Source organism: Anopheles darlingi, chromosome 3 (genome assembly GCF_943734745.1).
Source record: "Anopheles darlingi chromosome 3, idAnoDarlMG_H_01, whole genome shotgun sequence".
Lineage (NCBI taxonomy): Eukaryota > Metazoa > Arthropoda > Insecta > Diptera > Culicidae > Anopheles > Anopheles darlingi.
Window position 1 is genome coordinate 34,292,973 of NC_064875.1, and position 14,842 is coordinate 34,307,814.

Genomic DNA, 14,842 nt, shown 5'->3' on the forward strand with positions numbered 1-14,842 from the left:
CAGCAATTGTCGTAGCAAGGGCAAGCAGAACCAACGTGTTTCGTATCGACGACGCTGCTATGTGCTGCTGCTTTTTTGCTCCCTTCAGCTGGGCTCCCTTCATACCATCCGGTCGCCGTCGTCGGTACGGCTTGTTTCCCATTTCCACGGCGTAGAATCCATTTCCTTCCCGTCTCCTTGATGCTAAAACCTGCAACCGAAAATGAATTAACAAAATAGGTCACCACAAGGCGAGCTATGCAGTTCTATCTCTTACATCGACACACTTGCTGCTGCTGGTCTCCTCCAAATACGGCTTTCGGCTGCGCTTGCCTGGGTGTTATGTTGTTGAGGGCTTATGTTGTTGTGTATGAAGAAACCCGCAAACAACTATTCGTCGAACCGCTGGCTCATCTTGGATGGCATTCGCTGTTGTCCTCTCAGGCGCGGACGGCACGGACGGCGCGGACGGCACGGGAGGCACGGACGGCACGGACTGTACTGCTTTTCTTGCTTTTCTGTGGAGCTTGCGTTTTCTGTGGCTTGGCATTTCTTATCGCCCAGAAGAGCTAGGCGATCGAGCCTTCGTTCCCTTTGAGATGTTATGTGCCAATCGCCTGTGCTTACACATGGCACTTTGCGTCTTATAAATTTTACTGCACAATGAACATGGGAACTGTGCAGCTTTGGAGATCGGAGCCATCTCGGAGATCGGAGCGGTATATGGTGATGGCTCAGCTTCGATCTGCTCTGGGAACTCTTCCGGACTACCGGAAGAAGTAAATAAGACATCGTAGGTATAAGTAACCCACACATCGTGGATCTCTGTTGGTACATCGTCGAAGACGACGGAGCCTGTAGCAGGCCCTACGTCAATGGGCTCATCTACCTCTGCCGGACTGGCAGAAGTAAATGGGTCACCGTTGACGGAGTCCATAGCTTCGATGGTTACCTCTGCCTCTTTTGAGGGAGGAAGCACATCGTGGACCTCTGTTGCGGTAGATGAAGATGGTACATCGTCGAAGACGACGGAGCCTGTAGCAGGCCCTACGTCAATGGGCTCATCTACCTCTGCCGGACTGGCAGAAGTAAATGGGTCACCGTTGACGGAGTCCATAGCTTCGATGGTTACCTCTGCCTCTTTTGAGGGAGGAAGCACATCGTGGATCTCTGTTGCGGTAGATGAAGATGGTACGTCAATGGGCCCATCTACCTCTGCCGGACTGGCAGAAGTAAATGGGTCACCGTTGACGGAGTCCATAGCTTCGATGATTACCAATGGCCTGCTTAAAGTGCCGTCCGGCTCAATACCTACTTGCTTAATGAAGGTATAATCAAGCTGTGGAAAGAATATTATTTCATTTTAATTATTATTATATTATTATTATTAATGTTATTTAATTGTTAAATCTACATATATATAAAAATGAATCATGTCTGTCCGGATGTCCCTTATACGATCGGAATTGCATGCAGAAACATAAAAAGCAGCAGTAACCGAGTAGTAATAGAAAACAATACCAACAAATCCTATCTATCAGCAACGGTTTGCGATTGGAATGTCCACCGAGATCGTCCGAGAGAAAAGAAAGACCCTCGATCTGATCGATCGACGTTTGAGTAAATTTGAAGTGCGATGCTTTTAGTTATGATCTACCATGTGACTATGTAAATCATCGTAAGCTGAATACCGGAAAAATGGATCAAATGTGTCGTATTGTAATGTCGTTGACCCATACCACCATTCGAACTTAACGAGGTATGTGCAAACCGAACACTAAAGTCAAAGTATTTTATAAAAAAATTCTTGGGAAAATATAATTCGTGGTCCCAAATGACATCATTTAGCCCGAAAGGCAAAGCCTTAAAACTCAAGCATCATTTCAAGTTTCCAGTTCATATTTACAATCACGTCGCATCTCTATTTCCAACATCACTAACAGACCTAACTATTGATTTGGTTTATTGATAAATCGAATACGACCAAATGATGGAATAGATAAAATAATATCTACTGAAATTTTCAAGTAGATATCTATATATATATATATATATATCAATGACGAATCCGGATCGATCATTGCGACACACTCTTCCCTCTTTATCGCCAACCTCCTGCTCCATAATACCGATGCTCCCTCCCTCCTCTCTGCCCTCCCGTTCTATGTCCCCTCACGTCGCCTTCGCGACAGACCACCATTCCTCATTCCTCCCCGCCGATCGCGATTTGGTGCCGTGGATCCTTTCCTGCGGGCGATTGTCTCGTTTAACTCCGTCGGATCCCTGTTTGACTTCCATCTCCCCATCTCCGTCTTCCGCTCTCGCCTCCGTGCCTCCTGTCCCCCTAGCCATTAAGACTCTAGAATGTAAGCAGTTATTGTCAAGCCAGCGGCGAACAATATTGAAATATATGAAATGAAATGAAATGAAATACTCGACCACGCTAAGGATGAACCACACCAATAGGATGAACCAACAGATGAAGCAAAAAACCGGTAAGGCTGTTCACCGGAATGCCAAGAAAGCTGTGACAAGGGAGACCGCGGTGGCCAAAAGGGTCCGCTACCCGAAACTAACCCAAGAGCCAGGGCAATTTATGGGGCGGAGCGTACACGCGGGGCCGCTGCCTGTAAACACAGATACATAATCACACATCTTAAACTTTCCATCATACCAGGTGTATGCATATGGAACCGCCTTTTTTGTCAGAAAAAAAACTTTTATTCTGCCAAAATGGAGCAACTCTTATTCTTCAAACAAATGGCAGTAGTTAGCTATACATTTTAACTATCTTTTGGGCAAATGAACGTTGATTCGATAGAGCCAAGTCTGGTGAGTTAGCCGCAAGCGATAAATGCTCGCAATTGAGGTCTCGTATAGTCTTCTTGGCCTTGGTCTTCTTCCACGGTGTGGCGGAGCATTTTTATCGAAAAAAACAATCGATCTATATTATCGATTTCGATATTCCAGTCGATTTATGCGGATTTCACGGTCCGAAATCGATTAAGTGTTGCTTGTATAGCTAATAACCGATTCGCGCAATACGGCATGCAATTCGATGTCTTCTAACGTTTTTGTTGGTTTTGGTTGGTTGGTTGTTGGTGAAATTTGGCGGAAACCCCAAAGATTGGCCAAATTTCAAAAAGACAATTTGCGACCGGCGGAAACTATTTGGGCACTATTTTAAAACCGGTTTGAAGTGTTTTTATTCTATTTTTAGATTTTATAGCCTGCTTCGATCGTTTTCACATTTTATGAAAATATTTAATAATAAATAATAAGTTTAATAATGAAACAAAACTGCATGGGTTTTGTACTTTTGGAGCACATTTTTGAATATTGAATTTCATATTATTATTTTGCACATTTTTTTATATCCATGTGATATTGTTTATATCGATGTGCTTCAGCACAGCCGATTCACCGCTTTGGCTTTGGCTTCGAAAGTTCTACGGCAGCAATGGGTCACGTACAATATACTGTTTTCGCTGTACACAACTATCTGCTTCTGTTCTTTTCACTTTCTGCTTCTTGATGTGATGCAGGAAATCTTGACTCCTCCCTGGTCCTCGGCGCAACTGCTTGTGTGTAGGATTGATATCAAACAATCTCTGTCGTCTTTACACGATCATACACCCGGTAGCTTTTAACCTGAAAAGCCGTGGCCACACGGGGCGAAAACTCTAGCGCAAACGAAAAAATTAATACCAAAACGGTTTCGCTTAACCCTTACACGCTGTCAAACTTTTATACGTCCGCGGACTTTTTCGCTGAACCCTTGACGCTATCGAACGCTTTATTTACGAAAATGTAGGTTCTTTTCGTATTGTTTTTGCATTTTTAATATAAATATAACAGCAACAGCAACAAAATCGTTAAAAACTGCAAAATTTATTCGGAAATCAACTTCAGCGGCCAAAACACAGATGAAAACAATACGTTTGACATTTCGGCATAAATTTTCGGGGTTTTACGCCTGCCACACGAAGCGAAAACATTTTGGCATTAATGTGCAAATTTGCTCGCAAATTTTCGCTCCGTGTGGCAGCATCTAAATGATCAGAGATCAGATAAATTTTCGAAACATAGGGCCCTATTCCGAGTGTCTGTCTTGCAAACGAGACTGCTGTACTACTGCTGAAAAAATTTAGCAGTCTTGTTTAGCTCTTATGAATGAATTTGTGATTTTTTACAGCCGGATTTCAAAACAAATACTAATACTAACAAATTATTCACCAACACCACTAAAAACCAACATCTTTCGCTCCAATGGCAACTACGACCAAAACGAAAAAAAATACAATTTTCAGTCTCGTTTTCAAGACTCAGAGTCTGTTGCTAAAACCTACCAGACTCTGAGTCTTGAAAACGAGACTGAAAGACTCGTTGCCATTGGACCGAAAGATGTTGGGTTTTGGTGGTGTTGGTGAATAATTTGTTAGTATTAGTATTTGTTTTGAAATCCGGCTGTAAAATATCACAAATTCATTCATAAGAGCTCAACAAGACTGCTAAGTTTTTTTCAGCAGTAGTACAGCAGTCTCGTTTGCAAGACAGACTCTCGGAATAGGGCCCATAAATCTACTTCAAAACACAGCAATACTTACCATTGCACAAGCACTACACGAGTTTGCAATGCGCCTCTCAGTCGTTTTTTTCGCCAATGACTACGCGATGTAATTTTCCACTTTCGATCACAATCGCGGAATTAAATTTCTCACTCTTTCTTTGTCGAGAACGGGGTAACTGCATCATATTCACGGTTAGAAATTTCGTATCACACCAACGCGAAGTTGTAATTTCAAAAATAAAATAAATTAACGACCGACTGATTAGGCGACAAGTGTAGGAGCGTCTGGTATCCGCGTATGGTAACCGTGCGGGCGGCAACGCCATAGAGCGATAGGAATCCTAAACAGACAAATCAATGCGTTGGTCGCTTCTCAAAACATGGATGCACTTCGGGGTCTGTTTTATGTCAGCTAGGACTATCTTCGCGTTGGTGACTTTCCCACGCTATCACCAACAGGCTTCTTATATACATTTTGTAATCATTGCATGTGGTAGCATTTAAGGCATGCGGTATATCCGAAACGTATTTTCTAAATATGTAACTCTTGGAGCGAGATCATCCATCTCGCTCGCGCCTATCAATGATAGGAAACGAAAGGGTATATAAACCCTTAAACTTTGCATAAATCGTCACTTTACTTTCAGAAATCACGGTGTACTGTTTGATTCTAATCCCTCGGAGAACGGCAATTGAAGTTGAACACTGCTTGAAGTGATACACGTAGTCGATGATCATGCCCTCGCCCGGCATGGACACGTCAATCTTCCCGACCGCCTGAGCGACCAGGACACGGTCTAATAAGCTTTCTTATCGGTCGGATATCGGTCAATGCGCAAGCGCAAGCCCCGCTTATTCGCTTATTACGATAAGTACCTGGCGAAGTAGGATGGTGTGGAACGCCATCGCGTTATCCTTCGCATGATCGCCCCTCCCCATGTCCCCGAACGCCGATTCCCCTAATCAAAAAAACTTTTCTATTACCTTTTGCCATTCCTCCTCCTTCCTTCCTTCTTTAGCCAGGTCCTTTTCCATCACAACACAACTTTAAAGCCTGGCATCCACATTCATGCACGTCGTCATGCACGGAGCTCCTCCCACGTCCGCGGTTGCTCAACTAACGTTAGGATCAATCCAAGCTCAAAGCCTACTTCAATTTCAAGGCGCATTCAATTTGAGAGTTATAAACAACACCTGAAACTTTTTACTTTCTAAACCTCGCAGCACTCCTTGTAGAGTTGAATAAACTCTTTCTAAAAATATTTTTCACTCTCTTTCCGGGATTTGTAATCAATTTTGTAGTAGACAAAGTAAGTTTGTGTTTCATTTCGACCTGGCTGAAGTTTGGCAACACTTTGGCAGTGTTGCTTGCCAAATTAAACCGAGGGGCGTGGCCTATCGCCTTCATGCAAGCATAAATTTTCGGTCGAGCTCGAAAATCTCGGATCCGTCCAGATCCTAGCCAAGGTACTTTAAAAAGACAGGTAGCATCTTAACCGCTTTGACAGGTCACCATTTTCAATTTGTTTGACATTCATAGCAGGGCACTTTTATCAACAAAACCACGTGAGTTTCAAGAAGAAGAAGAAGAAGATATGGGCAAGTTTGGTGGTTTTATCAAGGAAAGTACCTGATTTCACTCTTTTTCGGATGTTTAAATGATTCATCTCTCTATTTAAGATCAATCGAGCAACCGAGTTATGTTTTACAGCGAGTGAGCACGGTCCAGGAACGCTAGCTAGCTCTTGTTCTAGGCCGGGTGGCAAGACCTACGGACCGATACCATATTGAAACACTAGGAAGAATTTTGAGAATATTTGCATAAACTTCAACTTTCGTGCCACTTTTCGTGAATTTGAACTGTTGTAATACCACAGAAAAGCGAAAACAGCTCCGAAAAGAGCGTTCCCGAAGTAAACATCCCACCATCCCGTGAATGTCAAACTCTGAAGTTTTTTCTAAAATACGATCGAGGATTTGTTCTGGATAAAGCTACCTGTCTTTTTAAAGTACCTTGATCCTAGCCACTCACTTTCCGATTTCGCCTCCGACATGGATTCCAGCTCCGTGCATGACGACCTGCATGAATGTGGATGCCGGGCTTAACTCACTCTGACTCTGACCACAAGTTAATCACTGGCCAAAAGTTAATCACTAACAACAAGTTAATTACTAACCACAAGTTGGCAAAAATACCAAACCAACCAAAACTGACTATGCATCAAAATGACTATCAACAAAAAGACTATGCGTAAACCAAAAATGACAGCAAAAACTTTTTATTTCGAGCAGTTGCCAAGGTCACTCCAAGATGGTGGGACTCTTGGAATGTCGTTTGCGAAAAACCAAGGTTACTGCATGTAGAACAAAAAACTTCAAGATTTGACAGTGAAAAGTGTGTGACGCGGTTTTTCGCTTTCGCGGTTTTTTCGCTTTCGCGGTTTTTCGCTGTTCCCGTACCCGACCGACGCAGCTATGGGTCCGTCCGGCCCGTCCTGGTGTGGTGATGTACGCCGAAAGACCCCGATGAATTAAATTCGGCCAACTTTAATTCACAAGAGGTAAGCAGCAGCCTTCCTTCCTTACCTTACGGTTTTCGGTTACTCCCACTCTCCCTTGCAGCCTCTGATGTTGTTCTGTTTGGTGGCAAAACGTGTACGCTTCGACCGGTGCGCTGATCTTCTCGATCTACCTCGTCTACGATAATGCTCGGTGGTAGCCACAGTAGCCGGAGGAGGTTATTGATCGGTCCATGAAGCCGTGCTGGAGGCGGTGCGGGAAGGAATCCCGTACGCCGGCAGCTTCTACGCGACCCAGCACTACGCACCAGCACTAACCCCAAACCAACATACAGAAAAGATACAGCGTATTATTCGTCGTAATAATGCCGACCAGCAGCAACAGCATCAGCATCAACAGTCGGTCAGTTATCAGTCAGTAGTCAGCACCAAACCTCTGCGCTTCTTGGTGAAATCGGATACTGGCGATGCTCAAGATCAAGATATCCGACATACTAGCGGAAAGGTGTGTCGTTACGGAACCTGAATCTCTTTGCCTCTTATAATAATCTGTATGTATAACGATGCTACAGCAACCTTCGTCGCAGCGTGAGGCTGATGAGTTATCGGAAGGCTTTAAACCGTTGGCAAGGAATGAAATCTTTAGCGCAGGCGATCTGGTCGCGATGGATGCCGAGTTTGTGACGCTGAAACCGGGGGAAAGTGAAATCCGTTCCGATGGAAAGATGTTGACGGTGAAACCCCGGGCATCACGTGCATCCGGGGACAGGGCGAGCATGAGATTGTCCCGTTCATAGATGATTACATCTCGACGCAGGAACGCAGGTGGTCGACTATCTGACCAAGTTTTCCGGTATCAATATACAGTCGAAGACGCACGATTCCGTCGAGGAATGCTTCTACAAGCATTACCTACGGCTACAGGAAAAGGATGAGTTTTCCAGGGCGCTCTCGACGTTGTACGAGAAGGGCAAGCCTGTTGGAAATTCCGTAGCTGCGTGAGCCCCAGTACCCGGAGCGGTGGGCCGCTCGCTTTGATCGATCGCTCGATCAAAGGAGATGCGGCAGGAGCGGGTGCTGGGGGAACGCGGGCATCCGCACGATCACCCGATCACGCGGGCGAGGGTGATGCCCGACCGTCGACCGGACCGGACCAACTACGGTTAACTTGCAGGGACTCAACTTTACCAGTCTTCACGGTGCGATGGCGTCCATTCCGGGACTGCAAAACGTTCAGGTTGGTTGATGTAGAAAACGAAAGTAAAGGTGATGGCAGGTAGTGAGATTTATTATTGTTCACTTTATGCGCCCTCAAACAGGTTCAAATTGCCGGACTTCCACAGCCGATTTCTCAGACTCTTTCGTCTACGCCGTCAGGAACGACAACCGGTCGACTAGCCTACTTAACCAGACGACTAGCCTACTTGTGTCCGTTCCAGTGACCAACACCACACAGGCTGCTGTGAACACCATCAACGCCGGTGCTAATAATACCATACTGTCTGGTAACTCGCAAACGACACAAACGGTCGTTTTGACGAATCCACAAACAAGTGGCTCCAGTCTACTCACTCTACCTACTGGTAGGTTTTTGGCCTTTGAAGGAATGCGCTTGGCAAACTCTTTCGTATATTCCATCTTCGCTTTGACGAACCGGTGGACCACTAACGGTGAATGCTGGTCAACCGGGTCAACAGATACAGCTACTGAACATCAGTCAACGGCCTAGGGCGGGCACACCGATTTCCGGTAGGTTAACGATTGCTAAATGATTCCCCAATATATACCGACGTATTGTGTTTGTATATTAAATGGTTTTATAATGGTTCCAACAGGTTCACATCACGGCGGCCAATGTTACTTCAAACACCACACCGAATCAGCTCCTCATGGCTACGAAGCAGCTACAATTGAAGATTCAACAACAGCAACACCATCATCAGTTGCAATAACAGCAGCAAATTATAACCGGAAGCAGTAACCAATCAACGGTTGGCGGAAATAATACCACGCAAATCCACATCCAGCCGCGGCCACGTCCACGTCCTCTCAGCATATTCATCTGTACATTTCTCACCATATACATGGTGTCTATGGCGGCTACATTAGCACGAAGAGCAAGGCGTCGCCGCTGCTCTCGCTCACGACGGGCGCGTCGTCCTGCTTGGCGCGTCCGGCGCCGGTTTCTTCCTCGGGATCCTGATGCTTCCTGATGCGGGACTTGTTGGGGCCCTTGCGCTGAATTTTGAGGCGGAATTTCAGCCTTCATTTCGGGACAACTCGGGGTCCACCTCAAGAAGCATGTCTTCCTCCAGAAGTCCTTCTTGGTCCTGATCGGACTTTAAATCGCCCTGCGTGGGGGAAAAAAGTGTAAAACAAGTTTTCTTCAAAAACTGTTTTCACAAGCTTACCATTTGTTCGCACAATTGTTCAATGTCCAATTCTTCCATTTTTACTTTTGTCGATAAGCCCATCATCGAGGAAGTAGTTCTAGCATGAAAATTTAAAAGTAATACGCTCTAATTTAAGGTGAGACGGAAGGAAGGGCGTGTTTCGCTGTGGAAATTTTCGCTGTTTTCCATTTTTAACAATATTTTATTCTGTACCAGCAGTGACGTTCAGCAACTTAAACGCGGCCGCGGCCACGTCCGTGGAACTCACCCATCCCGTAGCGCTGCGCTTCCCCGATCATGACCATTAGATGGTCATGAGACCGCGCCATATCCAGTGTCGTTAAGTGGGCGCGCAGAGCAAGGCGACGCCTCGCCTCGCGCTCACGGCGGGAAAATTTTCGCTCTTTTCCATTTTTATTGTGGAAATTTTCGCTCTTTTCCATTTTTAACAATATTTTATTCTGTACCAGCAGTGACGTTCAGCAACTTAAACGCGGCCGCGGCCACGTCCGTGGAACTCACCCATCCCGTAGCGCTGCGCTTCCCCGATCATGACCATTAGATGGTCATGAGACCGCGCCATATCCAGTGTCGTTAAGTGGGCGCGCAGAGCAAGGCGACGCCTCGCCTCGCGCTCACGGCGGGCGCGCCGCCCCGCTCTGCGCGTCCGGCGCCGTCTGGTGGTGGCGGATCCTGGTGGAGCTGGTGGTGGTGGTGTCGGGGGCACGGGGCCTGCCTGATCAGGGGGCGGTGTTCCCGAGGTGGCGGTGGCGGCGGCGGTGGCGGTGGCGTGGCGGTCAACCAGCAGTGGCGGTGTTAAGGCTTCCTCCTTGTTCTCCGGTGGCGGTGGCTCCTCCAGGAGCACATGCTCCATAAGCACATCCTGCGTGGGGGAAAAAAAGTGTAAAACAAAAAGTTTTCTTCAAAAACTGTTTTCACAAACTTACTATCTTTTCACAATGTTCATCAATGTCCATTTTTACACAGGAAAAAACCAATTGGTAAAAAAGCACAAACCACGCCGAACCACGCCGTCGAAATGAAATAAAATGTGACGAGGGGGTGGGCGGTGGATTTCCGGAAAAACGGTGTTGCTAAACTTTGACAGTCGATCGAACGATTTGTCGGATCGACGAATTGATTGACGAAAAAAATTGTTTAAAAACCCAAAAAAATTGGCAGCACGTTTTATGGCCAAAAGATTCCAAAATTAGGAAAGGGGGCACTTTTTAAACTATAAGTAAAATTAAGTGAGTGAGTCACAGTGAGTTTCTGAGTGACCGAATATTTTCGGTTTCAAGATATTTCATAAATTACCACTTTTTAGATAAACTAACCGTCATAAAAATATGTGGAACAGTGTTAGGAGGTTAGGGGGTGTAAAAGTTACATTTTACGGTTAAACAGCGATTTTTTGTGACACAAGGTGGGGGGTGAGGGGGTGGCGTATTTCGGCCTTTTACCGAAATGCAAAAAACATCGCACGGGAGAAGACGATTAAATTACATGATATGGATGGTTCGCCGTACCACCACCAAAATTATAACAAAAAACCATTCATCTTACAATAAATTCCATTTTTTTCAAATCAATAATATTTATCGATGATATCGATAAAAAAATGCATGCGGATGCTTTTAATCAATTTTTTTGTATTAATCGATGAAACGATTCAGCGAAAACGATTAATCGATTCGATCGATCGTTTCAGGTTATGTTCACGTAAAATCACGCACGTCACGCACAGCTTTGTTTTGTGCGAAGAAACACCCGTTTGTGCGAAGAAAGATTCTTAAGTGGAAGTGAGGTTGGATTTTGCATCCAAAATAATCCAAACAATTTTCAACAGCAACGTCCTGGGTAAGTGAATTTGGTTCAATTTGATAGATCACTCTATGATTTGAGAGATCACGGTATTAATACCAATTTTTTTTGTAACATATTTGCAGGTTGCAATTGATTACTAGTGCGACTTAGTACGAAAAAAGGAATATGGAAAAAAGAACACGGCCCATCATTCGAGAACCGTGAGTATCTAATAGTTTAATTCGTTTATATAGTTAAGTTTCGATAACAGTGTTTAGTACAGTTGCACTAAACAGTAGTGCAGTTCGTTGGATAACAGTGTTTAGTGCAGTTGCTCGTAGTGACGATTAAATGATCGCTCAGGAGGACATCATCTTCATCCAAGGACACCGTAAACGACAAAAGAGGAAGTCGTCGAGAGGTCCGGTTCGGTTGGCGTGATCAAACAAGATAAGCGCACCCAGAAGCCAAAAGTCTGGATGGACAAAGACAAGGAGAACATGAATGGTCACGTATGACGATACTAGGCTGCAGTGAATTTGCATGCACCGGAGGTGGTCCGCGATCGCGAAGGTGATTGGAACTGTGGTCATTGAAATAACAGGAACGCCTGGCGTAATAAGTGTAATCGCTGTAAGACTCCGAAGGGTGATAGTGGCAGTCTCGGTGGTGTTTACGGTAGAGGCGGCAACCGTAACAGGGGCAGACAGCGGTGGTTGCTGTGATCGAGGCTCGTTCGGAAGTAGTCGAGGAGTCTGCGGAGGAGGTGGACTGGACCGCGGGCGAGCACATATTACTCCCATCCGGCTGAAGGATTCAAGGTCACATCACAAGCGCAATCGCTACGATGCCTATCACCAGTTGCGCGCGGTTATTTAATACTATCGATAGCATGTTCGATGTAAGGCAATCAATGTCGTAGTCGTGGAGCGCTGTCCTGGCCATCCTAAGCCAGGTGGTTCCATTTTCTGTTTGTTTGATGCGGTACATTTTTCATTAGATTAAACCCCGTAATCGACGAGCTGTTTCAACTCAAACTGTTAGTCTCTTGCTAAGAGATCTTCATAAAACCACGTTTATCATCAAGATGCTGGCAAAAGGTTTCCTCTTTTCACAAACCAGCGTGGCACCGGCACGAGACGGCTTATTTGCATTTCAGTTGCGACCTGTGGATTCGTAAGACTTCATTCGTCTCATTCTGGATTGGGGCAAATGGCATCAATCATGCTTACTGGCCAAAGCAGAATCATCTGGCTCTGGTCTGGCTCGGGGAATTCGAAATCCGAGAAAACTCTGACGCTATGATAAAGCCCCACACTTCTTACGGTCAACGATCGGTCTGGTGATCGGTCTGCAAATCAGCTCATTACCCCACACCCACGGTGCTAGTTGGGTAGAAAAGTAGCTGCCATAGTTTGCTGGCCAAACTACTGTGGGGGGTGTTGGTCGTCCGACCAACCTGTGCGGTCGGTCGGTCGGTCATGGCGTTTCGAAGGAGAACACCCGTGGCGAGACGAAAGGTAAATTAACATCCTGCTAATCCTGCACCACATTAGCCGAGGTGCTAGGTGTAATGTCCTTCCCATAGCCCTGTCTCTCCGTGTCCTCCATCGTATGAACGGAGAATGGAGCTGATATGCATTGAAAGCGACGATGAAACGATGGCTACCATTCCAACTCGCCACCGATGGTGAATCGAGAGATCCAGATACTCCGTATGCTAATACGAGTAGTAGTGATGGTGTTGGTGATAAAAAAAATAATAAAAAAAATAAAACGATTAGCATCGGATAGCGGTGCTCTCACCAAAGGATCCAAACAGTCCACGGAACCTGCATTCGCTCAGCATGTCAACATGTTACTAAAACTAATGTTAACCAACATCCTGTAGCCGAGTAATCGCTCCCAGCATCCGATCTCGACATCAACAGCATCTCGGGATCCGATTCGTTTTTGTGAGTCACCAGTCCCTGGGTCGGTCATTCGTCGTCCCATTTCACCATACCAGTTCGCCAGTAGCAGCCGACAACAGATTCAAGAGGTTGTCAACACAAAGTGAGTGGCTGTTATTCGTGCCCGGGCACGCCATAACAGTTGGTTAGGAGTGAGGCAGAGTGTGATAGTCAGTATAAGATAGTATTAGATAGATAGATATAGTAGAGTCAGTGTGCAGAGTGTCAGAGTTAGTGTGTAAGAGAGTTAACTTAAAAATGAAAAAAAAACAATAAAAATAAAAACAATAACATCAACTGTTGCTAACTGTAACTACCAATTGTTTTGCTCAACTGTCAACGGATTAATCATTTTGATATTAAAATGATACTCATCCTCTCCTTGCCTACCACATCCTTCGTCTACAAACGAAACGGCAACCTCGGCGATTGGGCCTTTCATGCTGTCCAGCAGGTCTTTTGTCAACTCGTATGCCAATAGATGACGGTTGTTGGCATTACGTCCAGAGCTGTTTTGAAAAGTCTAACCAATTCATTATGTTTCTATTATTATTAATATTTATTATTAATTGTAGCTCCCACGATCTGCATTGCAGGAACGTGCTTGGTGTGTAGCGATGCGACTTGATGGTCCTTGAACCTTGAAAGTAGACATAAAGTTGTCCAAAGATGTTGAAAACACCAATTGTATTTTCGAATGTTTTTAAGAAAACTCGTCGACCTACCAATAACTCATTGAGTTCGGCCTGGTCCAGGTCCAGACCCAACGAGGAAAGAGAGACCGTATTGATGCCCAATCCGCGGATTGTCTGATGCCCAAAGAGGTGCCCAATCCCAAAATATCAAGCAAATTTTCCATATATTTTTGCGTCCGTAGCACCTATTCGGCCGCAGCACAATCCGCGGATTGTCCCTCTCGATGGGCATCAATTTGGACGCTGTAGTGGGACAAATTGCGACCGGCGGAAACTATTTGGACACTGTTTTAAAACCGGCTTGGAGCGTTTTTATTCTATTTTTAGATTTTATAGCCTGCTTGGATCGTTTTCACATTTTATGAAAATATTTTATAATAAATAACATATTTAATAATGAAACAAAACTGCATGGGTTTTGTACTTTTGGAGCACATTTTTGAATATTGAATTTCATATTATTATTTTGCACATTTTTTTATATCCATGTGATATTGTTTATATCAATGTGCTACAGCACAGACGATTCACCGCTTTGGCTTTGGCTTCGAAAGTTCTACGGCAGCAATGGGTCACGTACAATATACTGTTTTCGCTGTACACAACTATCTGCTTCTGTAATTTTCACTTTCTCCTTCTTGATGTGATGCAGGAAATTTTGACTCCTCCCTGGTCCTCGGCGCAACTCCTTGTGTGTAGGATTGATATCAAACAATCTCTGTCGTCTCTACACGATCATAGACCCGGTAGCTTTTAACCTGAAATGATCAGAGATCAGATAACTTTTGGAAACATAAATCTACTTCAAAACACAACAATACTTACCATTGCACAAGCACTACACGAGTTTGCAATGCGCCTCTCAGTCGTTTTTTTCGCCAATGACTACGTGATGTAATTTTTCCACATTCGATCACAACCGCGGCCT